Consider the following 10,062-nt stretch of genomic DNA (forward strand, 5'->3'; position numbering starts at 1 on the left):
TGCTCAGTCCTCAGGAGATAGAGATCGTTGTGATTGGGTGGTGGTGGATCCTGGCCGATCTGTTACAGTACTCCCCCCTCCACGGCCCGCTCCTGAGGGCCGAAAACCCCGACGTCGTGGTGGTCTACCTCTGCCCAGAGGTGCCAGCTGATCAGGATGGGCCGCATGGAACTCAGACATTAAGGCGGGGTCTAATATCGGTGAGCGTTCCTCGGGTCCATATCCTTCCCAGTCTACGAGGTATTCTAGCTGACCACCATGGCGCCAGGACTGCAGAATTTCCTTCACCTTTTAGACTGACCCCTCATCCAGGATCAAGGGAAGAGGGGGTTCCTCCGTCTGGCCAGGCTCTGTGGGGAGAGAGACAGGTTCATGGTGAGGTTTAAGCAGAGATACGTGGAACGTGGGATGAATTCTGTACTGTGAGGGGAGTTGGAGTTTGTAGGTGACTGGGTTTACTTGTTCCAGGATGGTGAAGGGGCCAACAAATCTGGGACTGAGCTTCCTACAGGGCAGGCGCAGTTTGATGTCCCGAGTTGACAGCCATACCTTCTGACCTGGTTGATAGGTAGGCGTTTCAGCTCTTCGAAGGTCCGCGGCCGTCTTCTGCCTGCGCACTGCCCGTTGGAGATGGTGGTGAGCAGCGTCCCAGACCTTCTCGCTTTCCCGGAACCAGTAGTCCACCGCCGGAACATCAGAAGATTCCCCGGACCAGGGGAACAGTGGAGGCTGGAACCCGAGCACGCACTGGAAGGGAGTGAGACCAGTAGAAGGCTGTCGCAGGGAATTCTGGGCGTACTCGGCCCAGCCCAGGAACTGGTTCCAGGAATCCTGGTGTCCATGGCAGAAGGTTAGAGTTTGCCAGATGGTAAGTGGCGCGGGCTTTTGGACATGGCACAGTCTGGACATCCTTGCACGAACCTTCTCACGTCCCTTGCCATATTGGGCCACCAGAAGCGATCTCGTAGCAGCGAGAGAGTGTTGTTGGCCCCTGGGTGGCCAGTGCCCCGAGCAGAGTGAGCAGAGTGAATCAGTGGAGTGCGTTGTGTTCGTGGTACATACTTGCATCCTGGAGGACAGCCCGGCGGATTGTTGGGAGCCGTATTTGAGGCTACTGAGGGGGAATTCCATTCAATGGGACTGATGATCATCTTTGGTGGGATGTTTATAGCTTCCACCTTCCCCTCATCCATCTGGATACTGGTACGATCAATGTTATACCCCAGGAACTGCACCGTGGGTTGGTGGAAGGTGCACTTTTCAGCCTTGAGGAATAGGTGGTGCTCTCTCAGGCGTTGGAGGACCTCCGCAATGTGCTGGCGATGTTCGGCCTGGCTCCGGGAGTAGATGAGGATGTCATCTATGTAGACAATGACGAATCGATGAAGAAACTCCCGGAGCACCTCATGCATGAAATCCTGGAATACGGAGGGGGCGTTGGCAAGTCCATAGGGCATGACCAGATACTCGTAGTGGCCAGTAGGGGTCACAAAGGCAGTCTTCCATTCATCCCCCTCACGTATCCGGATGAGGTTGTAGGCACTGCGGAGGTCCAACTTGGTGAAGATGGTAGCCCCACGGAGATGTTCAAGGGCATTTGGGACGAGGGGAAGAGGATATCAGAACTTGATGGTGATATTATTTAATGCTCGGTAATCTATACAGGGCCTCAAGCCTCCGTCCTTCTTGGCCACAAAGAAGAAGCTCGATGCAGCAGGGGAGTTAGATGGACGGATGTAACCCTGACCCAGCGCCTCCTTAATGTAGTCCTCCATGGCCTTCTGTTCAGGAAGCGACAGTGAATAGATTTTTCCCCGAGGCACTGGCTCACCCGGAATGAGATCTATGGCGCAGTCCCATGGCCGATGTGGTGGTAAGCAGGAGGCTTGTTTCGGCAAAAAACGTCGTTGAAGGGGGCATAGCAGGATGGAATGTCTATGGATTTCTTCTCGATGGGACTTTCAATGGAGGTTGAATTCACAGGACAGAATGGGATTGTGCTTTACCAACGACGGGCGCCCTAAGATGATGTCAGCCGTAGACCCCTCCAGAACCAGAAGATGAATGTCTTCCGAATGAAGTTGACCAAGACGAAGAGTGATGGGACCCACACGATATTGTACATGTCGACGACATAGTGGTTTCCCAGTTATCAACTGGACTTGGTAGACGGTTTCAGTGGTGGTAGCTTGTAACTTGAGCTGGCGGCAGAGGTTCCTGGAGATGAAGTTTCATGCTGACCCGGAGTCGATAAGGGCAGATACTGAAATATGGAGGTTGTGGCGGGGACTGGTGTTGCTGTTAAACAGGACTGCATGCGGTTTGAACAACGGATGGATAACTGAATTAATCTTTCCAATCCAAATGAATCATACGCAGCGAGCTGTAACCGAAGCTGGGGCTCCAGCCCCTGTCTGTAAGTAGTCAGCAGCGATCTCTCATTCCATCCACTTGTTGCTGCGAGAGTTCTGAACTTCAGAGAGTATTCAGCAATTGACATGGTACCCTGTTGCAAGTGATAGAGTTGTTCTCCCACAGCGGTATCTCCGTCTGTCCTTCCAAACACCTCGCGAAAATGCACTTGAAAGTTCTGTACATTGTGAATGACGGGGCTGGCCTGGGCCCAGATCGTCTCCGCCCACTGCAACGCAGGTCCTGTTAGCAGGGATATAATAAAAGCAATTTTGGAGGTGTCAGTGGGATATGATTGCGGTTGCATTTCAAATGTGAGATTACACTGAAGGAGGAATCCGTTGCACTCCTCCGCCGAGCCAGAGTAGGGCGCCGGTCGGGCCATGGGACTAGCGATGATGGTAGGCAAAGTGCTGGTTGGAAGGGAGGAGGTGATGAGTGGTGATGGCGGCGGTGCCGGTGATGGTGACGATGCCAGTGGATTAAGAAGGACGCGTCGTAGTGAGTCTACGAGCTCCTGAAACGGACCGGGGTGACTCATCTTTGCCGTCGGTGTTGGTCCGGTCTTCTGTAACGGAAGAGGTCTGACGCAACAGGTTAGTATATCAATCAAGTTTATTTTGGTCACAGAGTACGGGTGTAGGATCCAGGTGATGACATGGTGAGTGTATAGTTCGTAGAACAGTTTAAAGGATATGATGAGTGGAATGATCAGAGTCCTTTCCTTTACAGGAGCTGGAATGCACACAGGAAGAGCACACACCTCAGCGATCCAGGAACTAGGAGGAACAGGAGACACTTGGAGATGAGGAGACACTAGGAGGAACACAGGAGGTAAGTAATGCAGGAAGTATTCAAATGGAAGCAGTAGTAAAGTTAGAGAGTCCTCTACGTGTGTACGAGACCGGACAATGAGGGTGTCTGAGGTGTGTGCTTTTATGCAGGCTGGTTGATGAGGTGCTTGATTAGTGACAGGTGCAGGTGCTCAGTACTCAGGTGATAGAGATCGTTGTGATTGGGTGGTGGTGGAGCCTGGCCGATCTGTTACAGTCTTATTAGTTAACAGTTATTAGTTAATGCATTAACTAACATTAACTAACAATGAATACAACATTTGTTACTGTAATTATTTATATTTGTTAATGTTTGTTCATTAACATGAACTGAAATTAATAATGCTTTAGAACTATTTTTCACTGTTAGTTCATTTAAATAATGTAGAGTGTTGCAAAAATTATGTATGTGACAGAATAAAAATAACTGTATTGCTAGATTTAAGATTTAAGTTAAATCACATCATAATATCCTTTGTTATTTAAAATTTATTTTCATATTCCATGGACATACTGTATAAAATACAACTATCCATCTTTGCAGGAGGAAGGAGAAAAAAAGGAGGGAGAAGTGCAAAAAGAGGAGCAGGAAAACCTTGGAAAACTGGAATTCTCTTTGGATTACAACTTCACTGATGCTCAGGTGCCTGATGTATTAAAATCCTTATTAGAAATGTACCATAACAGGTAGCTAGTTGAGTTGCAATGACGTCATTGTAACAAGAAAATGGAAGGAATATGTCTAATTTTGTGTCAACAGCTGATAGTTGGAGTTCTTCAGGCTCAAGACCTTCTCGCTATGGGTATTGGTGGTACATCTGACCCATATGTGAAAGTTTACCTGCTTCCAGACAAGAAGAAGAAATTTGAAACCACAGTCCAGCGCAAAAAACTGTGCCCTGTGTTCAATGAGACCTTTATCTTCAAGGTTTTTCCTGTTCAGTGTTTTTGTTTGTTTACAAAGTACAAAGCCAGGTTCTGACTTATGCACATGATGAGTTATGTATCTCTTACAGTGAACATGTGGCTTTTCAGTAGTATCATGTAGTTTTGTCTTTTTGAGTGTTCTGGTGTCTGTTTAGTTCCACCTGTAGTTTGTTTGTCCATTTCTCTCTCTCTCTCTCAGGTTTTGTGTCAGGGTTTTGTCTCCTTGTGTGGCATCCTAAGTTCCCAGAAACCCCTGCTTCCCTACACTGGTTTTGTGATTCGTTTGTTGATTGACAGCTATCCAGGTATCAGTGAGGTTATATACATTTTTGAAGGAAAATTTCAATTAAAAATGAACTAATATTTTCAGATTTATTATAATAATTCTGATTTATTCATTATCATGTTGTTCCAAACCATACAACTGTTCTTTCGAAATGTTCATGCTGCCATTTTCATACAGCGACAGTTTATACTATAGTGACCATGGCTGCCACATGGTCACCACAGACTGCCTTTTTATGGAAAAGACCTGCATAAACATTCTGAAGTTTTGGTGACTAAAAATGGAAAAAAAAAAAATTTTTAATGATTTGTTTACCTGCATCAGGTAACATTTGTTTTATTTTTGGGCTTGTCTGTTAATACATGTTTTTTTAACACATATTAACACTGGAAAACCGATTTACACAAAATGCTGATACACTATTTTGTTCTCATTTGTTTCTCTCACATATTCTTTGTTCCTGCCTCTCATCATGCATTATAGGTTCCCTATGCTGAATTGGGTGGGAAAACTCTGGTGCTTCAGGTTTTTGATTTTGATCGGTTTGGTAAACATGATGTGATCGGCCAGATAAAGATTCCCATGAATTGTGTGGATCTCGGACAACCGCTACATGAATGGAGGGATCTAGAAAATGGAGAAAAAGAGGAGGTACATTTTATTTTCTGTCAATATTTGTCTTTATTTTGCATGACTGGCTTGATTTCTCAGGTATGCCATCATCCATCCCTGGATTTTTAAACTGTATATTCTATATTTGGAACTATGGTCTTTTTTTTCTTTCTCTTCAACAGGAGAAGCTTGGAGACATTTGCATTTCTCTGCGTTATGTCCCCACTGCTGGTAAACTCACCGTCAACATAATGGAGGCCAAAAATCTCAAAAAGATGGATGTTGGTGGTTTATCAGGTACAATTCAAGATTACATAAAAAAAATTTAATTAAATTAAATTTGTACTATTTCATAGTTTTGAATTCTATTTTTCTAAAATGTGGAAAATACTACTAATTAAGAATGTACAAATACATTTAATTTATTTACAGTTGGCTGAATGTTTTGTGTGTGTGTGTGTGTGTGTGTGTGTGTAAGAATGTTTTGTGATTTTCATTTGAACTACTTTGACAATGATCCTTCTTCCTGTGTCAGATCCGTATGTCAAGATTAAAAGTTAAAACTGTATGTCAACTACAGTTTAAAAGAACACATTGAACCCATACTTTAACGAGAGCTTCAGCTTTGAGGTCCCATTTGAACAGATTCAGGTGATGTGTGATCATTCTTACATCTGATATAACCTATTTTTTTGTCAATTACTGTAAATATAATGTCCAAAATGAAATAAATTCATATTCTAAAGTCCAAATCCACTCTATTCTAATGCAGAAAGTCCAGCTCCTCATTACTGTGTACGACTATGACAAGCTGGGAAGCAATGACCCTATTGGCAAAACCTTTATTGGTTATGGTGCCACAGGTGTCGGCTTACGCCATTGGTCAGACATGCTGGCAAATCCAAGACGTCCAGTGGCCCAGTGGCACACGCTTCAACCAGAGGAAGAGGTGGAAGCTGCTCTGAAAGCGCCACCTCTAATCCTCGTCATGGTAACAAGTGGGTAATATACCCAGAGTATACAGTCACATCCAGGGCAACAATGAATCATCCACGTACTGAGCAACTTAGGCAAGGCAAGGCAAGTTTATTTATATAGCACATTTCATACACAATAGTAATTCAAAGTGCTTTACATAAAAGGAAGTGGGAGGCAAAAGTCTTCTTTTTCGTGGTATTATTCCAGTTCCAGAGAGTTTTTTGTTTTAGTGTTTGTGCCAAAAATATGTTATTTGAGCACTGTGCTGATCTGCTGAAGCAAAAATCTTAGAAAAATCAAAGAAAAGTACAGAAATAGGGAGCAAAGAGCAGAGCAGTAAGCAAGAACGTCCGAACGGTAGCGAAGCCGGAAGGTAACTTAGTGAAAGGCATTAATAGGCACTGCATGCATGAGCTTTGCAAGCATGACCAGTGATCTTTACAGTTTATGTTTTGTGGAAGCTTAGCATTGCTGAGTTATAGTTTCATGCTTAATGTTTTCTCTCCCGAGGTTATTTTGTTTTATGTGAAGATCGCCATGATTTGTTATGAGTTGTATTTCTAAATGCATGTTTTTATGTTTGGAGTAGATGTGTTTTCTTTATGGTAGCTATCACTCTGCTTGGTTTTGTAACTTAAAGATGTGATGATGAATTGTTGCTAATTTTGGTGAGAGCTAAACCAGTACAGACAATATGTCAGTAATTTTTGCAAATATAAAATGAGATAAGAATTAAATATTCTCTTCTGCACTTCATTAATAGCTATGCAAATGACAACAGTTAAAATGGCTATATTTATATAAATAGATTGCTATAGTCAAAAAACAAGTTTGTTTTGTTCCACTTTTGTATTCGTAATGCTAAAGTCACTTTGTGTTTGAAAATGCAAATCAAATTAAACATATGTATCATTTGTTTCTTGTGTGTGCTCTATTTAACTACATTTGAATGCCAAGGATCCTCTTATGAGGGACTGTCTTTATAAAATCAAAGCCATAAAGCAGCTATATGTTTTTCATGTAAACAAAATGTCAAGTTCTGTCATGAAACTCTAGATGGCATAGGCTGATGGGTCCTTAACACAAACTGATGATATTCACGGTGTTAAAGGGGTCCTATTATGCATTTTCACTTTTTTAATTTTAGTCAGTGTGTAGTGTGTATGTTTGGGCATTAAAAAGATCTAGAAAGTTACAAATCTCAAAGTCCACTCCAAAGGGAGATATTTCGTTTTTTAAAAATCCCTTTTCAAGAACTACAACGAACGGCTCGTTTGGACTACAGCGTTTGTTTTCCGGGCTTTGTGATATCACAAAGCGGCTCATTGGAATATCATTACACATAATTCCCGCCTACAGAAATTCGAATGGTTGGGGGGTGGGGAGGGGCGAGGTTGTGGTTAGAGCGCGACGCCGAACGGCGCCGCCGGTGTGCCTACACTCATAGAAAATAATGTATTTTAATTTTAAAGACGTGGTGAGACGCGACGCTGCGCTTCTCGTCCGGTGTGCGACAGCCTGAAACGCTGTTTTTTTTTTTTCACCTCCGTGCCCAAACGTCTTTGTTTGGGCTTCTGAAAGCGGATGATGTCTGTCAGAGTTTTTGCTTTGTATGTCTCATTTTGGCCACTAGAGGTCCCTATGGTACTCTCGTGTCAATGTTGTGCCTCTTGTAATCAGTGCTATTGTTTTCAGATGTGCCTCGTTCTGGGCTGTGTATTTAAACTGGTCACTTCCTTTGTTTCTTTGCTTGGTTATTGTTGTTCCTAAGCCAGCTGCTGCCGTAAGTCTGCTCTAGTTCAAAGAACTATAATTCGAAAGTTTTTTTTGGATTGTTTCCCTGTGTTTAAGTTGGCTGTTTTGTCTTTTTCCTGAGTTTTTGTTTTAGAGATTATTATTCTCCTTTTTGGATCCTTTTTGGACTGAAGATTTTTCTGTTTTGTGGCTTTCATTAAGGAAAGGATTTTTGTAACATTTCTGCTGACTATTGGGTTCAACTGCTTCCTTTGGCTCAGTGGCGGAAATTGAGACTCTCGCGCCAGAGACCCTAGTTCGAGCCCCGGCTCTGACAGAATAACCAAGCCACATTATGAACCCAGAGACTCCTAATTCTCAAGAACTCCTTGCCAAGCCGTGTATTGATTACAGGGGCCTTAATAAGATAAATATTCGAAACCGCTATCCCTTGCCGCTAATGGCCACTGCCTTCGAAATCCTGCAAGAGGCCTCCATCTTCACTAAGCTCGACTTGCGCCATACTTACCATCTTGTGCGCATCAGACAAGGAGATGAATGGAAGACCGCCTTCAACACGCCCACTGGGCACTATGAATATTTAGTTATGCCCTTTGGTCTCACTAATGCTCCTGCAGTATTTCAAGCTCTCATCAATGACGTTCTTAGAGACATGCTCAACCAATTTGTGTTTGTCTACTTAGATGATATCCTCATCTTCTCGAGTTCCCTCCAAGAGCATGTAAAACACGTCAGTAAAGTTCTCAGACGCCTTCTTGATAGTCATCTTTATGTTAAACCTGAGAAATGTGAATTTCATGTGACCAAAGTTCAGTTCCTGGGGTTCATCATCAAGCCTGGCCAGATACAAATGGACCCTCAAAAGGTTCAAGCAGTTGTGGATTGGCCCTCCCCCTTGTCGGTAAAGGAGGTACAGCGTTTCCTTGGCTTTGCCAATTTTTATCGCAAGTTCATCCTGAACTTCAGTACTGTGGTAGCTCCTTTATCTGCCCTCACCAAGGGGAACACAACCAGTTTTTATTGGGGACCTGAAGCAGAGTTGGCTTTCAGCAGACTAAAAAGCCGTTTCACCTCCGCACCTATTCTCATTCTCCCTAAGCCAGATAAGCCCTTCATCGTGGAGGTCGATGCTTCGGATGTAGGGGTCGGAGCTGTGTTATCCCAAAGGGGGGAGGACAACAAGCTGCATCCGTGTGCATTCCTTTCCCACCGCCTTACACCAACTGAGAGGAACTATCATGTAGGGGATCGAGAGTTACTGGCAGTTAAGCTAGCGCTTGAAGAGTGGAGGCATTGGCTTGAGGGGGCCAAACACCCATTCCAAGTACTCACAGACCACAAAAATCTGGAATATATTCAGCAGGCAAAGCGACTCAACCCCCACCAGGCACGTTGGTCCTTATTCTTCAACCGATTCCAGTTCATCTTATCCTACCGCCCCAGCTCTAAGAACCTAAAACCTGTTGCTTTGTCCCGAGTATATGTAAACACTCCTCAGGAAGATTCCATTGCATCAATTATCCCCAGTTCCAAAATAATAGCTCCTATCAGGTGGAATTTGGAAAATACGGTAAAACAGGCCCAAGCCCGAGAATCTGACCCAGGAGGGGGGCCAACCCACTGTCTGTTTGTCCCAAAAGCTGTCCGCTCCCAGATCCTCCAGTGGGGTTCAAAGAACTATACTTTGAAAGCTTTTTAGATTGTTTCCCTGTGTTTTAATTTTGCTGTTTTGTCTTTTTCATGAGTTTTTGTTTTAGAGATTATTATTCTCCTTTTTGGATCCTTTTTGGACTGAAGATTTTTCTGTTTTGTGGCTTTCATTATGGAAAGGATTTTTGTAAACTTTCTGCTGTTTTTTTGTTAAATAAACTCTTAACTCTAGTTAATTTAAGAACGCGTCTGACTATTGGGTTCAACTGCCTCCTGTGGCTCAGTGGTGGAAATTGAGACTCTCGCGCCAGAGACCCTAGCTCGAGCCCCGGCTCTGACAGAATAACCAAGCCACATTATGAACCCAGAGACTCCTAATTCTCAAGAACTCCTTGCCACAGTTGCTCAGCATGAGTCCACAGTCCAACGCCATGAGTCGGCACTAGCTCAGCAGGAGACTTTGATGGTTAAACACTCACAGGTGCTGTCTGATCTCATGACTTCTGTCCGTCAGATATTTGACCGGCTGCCCTCTACTTCAGCTACTGCCCCTACTGCTGCCTCTGTAGCCCTTCCGGATTCTCGAGTGCTCTCTCCTCTAACTGCACC

General features: G+C 44.0%; 1 pseudogene; it reads left to right on the forward strand.

Annotated features, from left to right (window-relative positions):
• Window positions 1-10,001, forward strand: part of LOC107655801 (synaptotagmin-2-like) — an 11,286-nt pseudogene extending 1,285 nt beyond the window's left edge.
• Window positions 10,002-10,062: the final 61 nt, after the last annotated feature.

Source organism: Sinocyclocheilus anshuiensis, unplaced genomic scaffold (assembly GCF_001515605.1).
Source record: "Sinocyclocheilus anshuiensis isolate Anshui unplaced genomic scaffold, SAMN03320099.WGS_v1.1 scaffold1185, whole genome shotgun sequence".
In the NCBI taxonomy this organism is placed as follows: Eukaryota; Metazoa; Chordata; class Actinopteri; order Cypriniformes; family Cyprinidae; genus Sinocyclocheilus; species Sinocyclocheilus anshuiensis.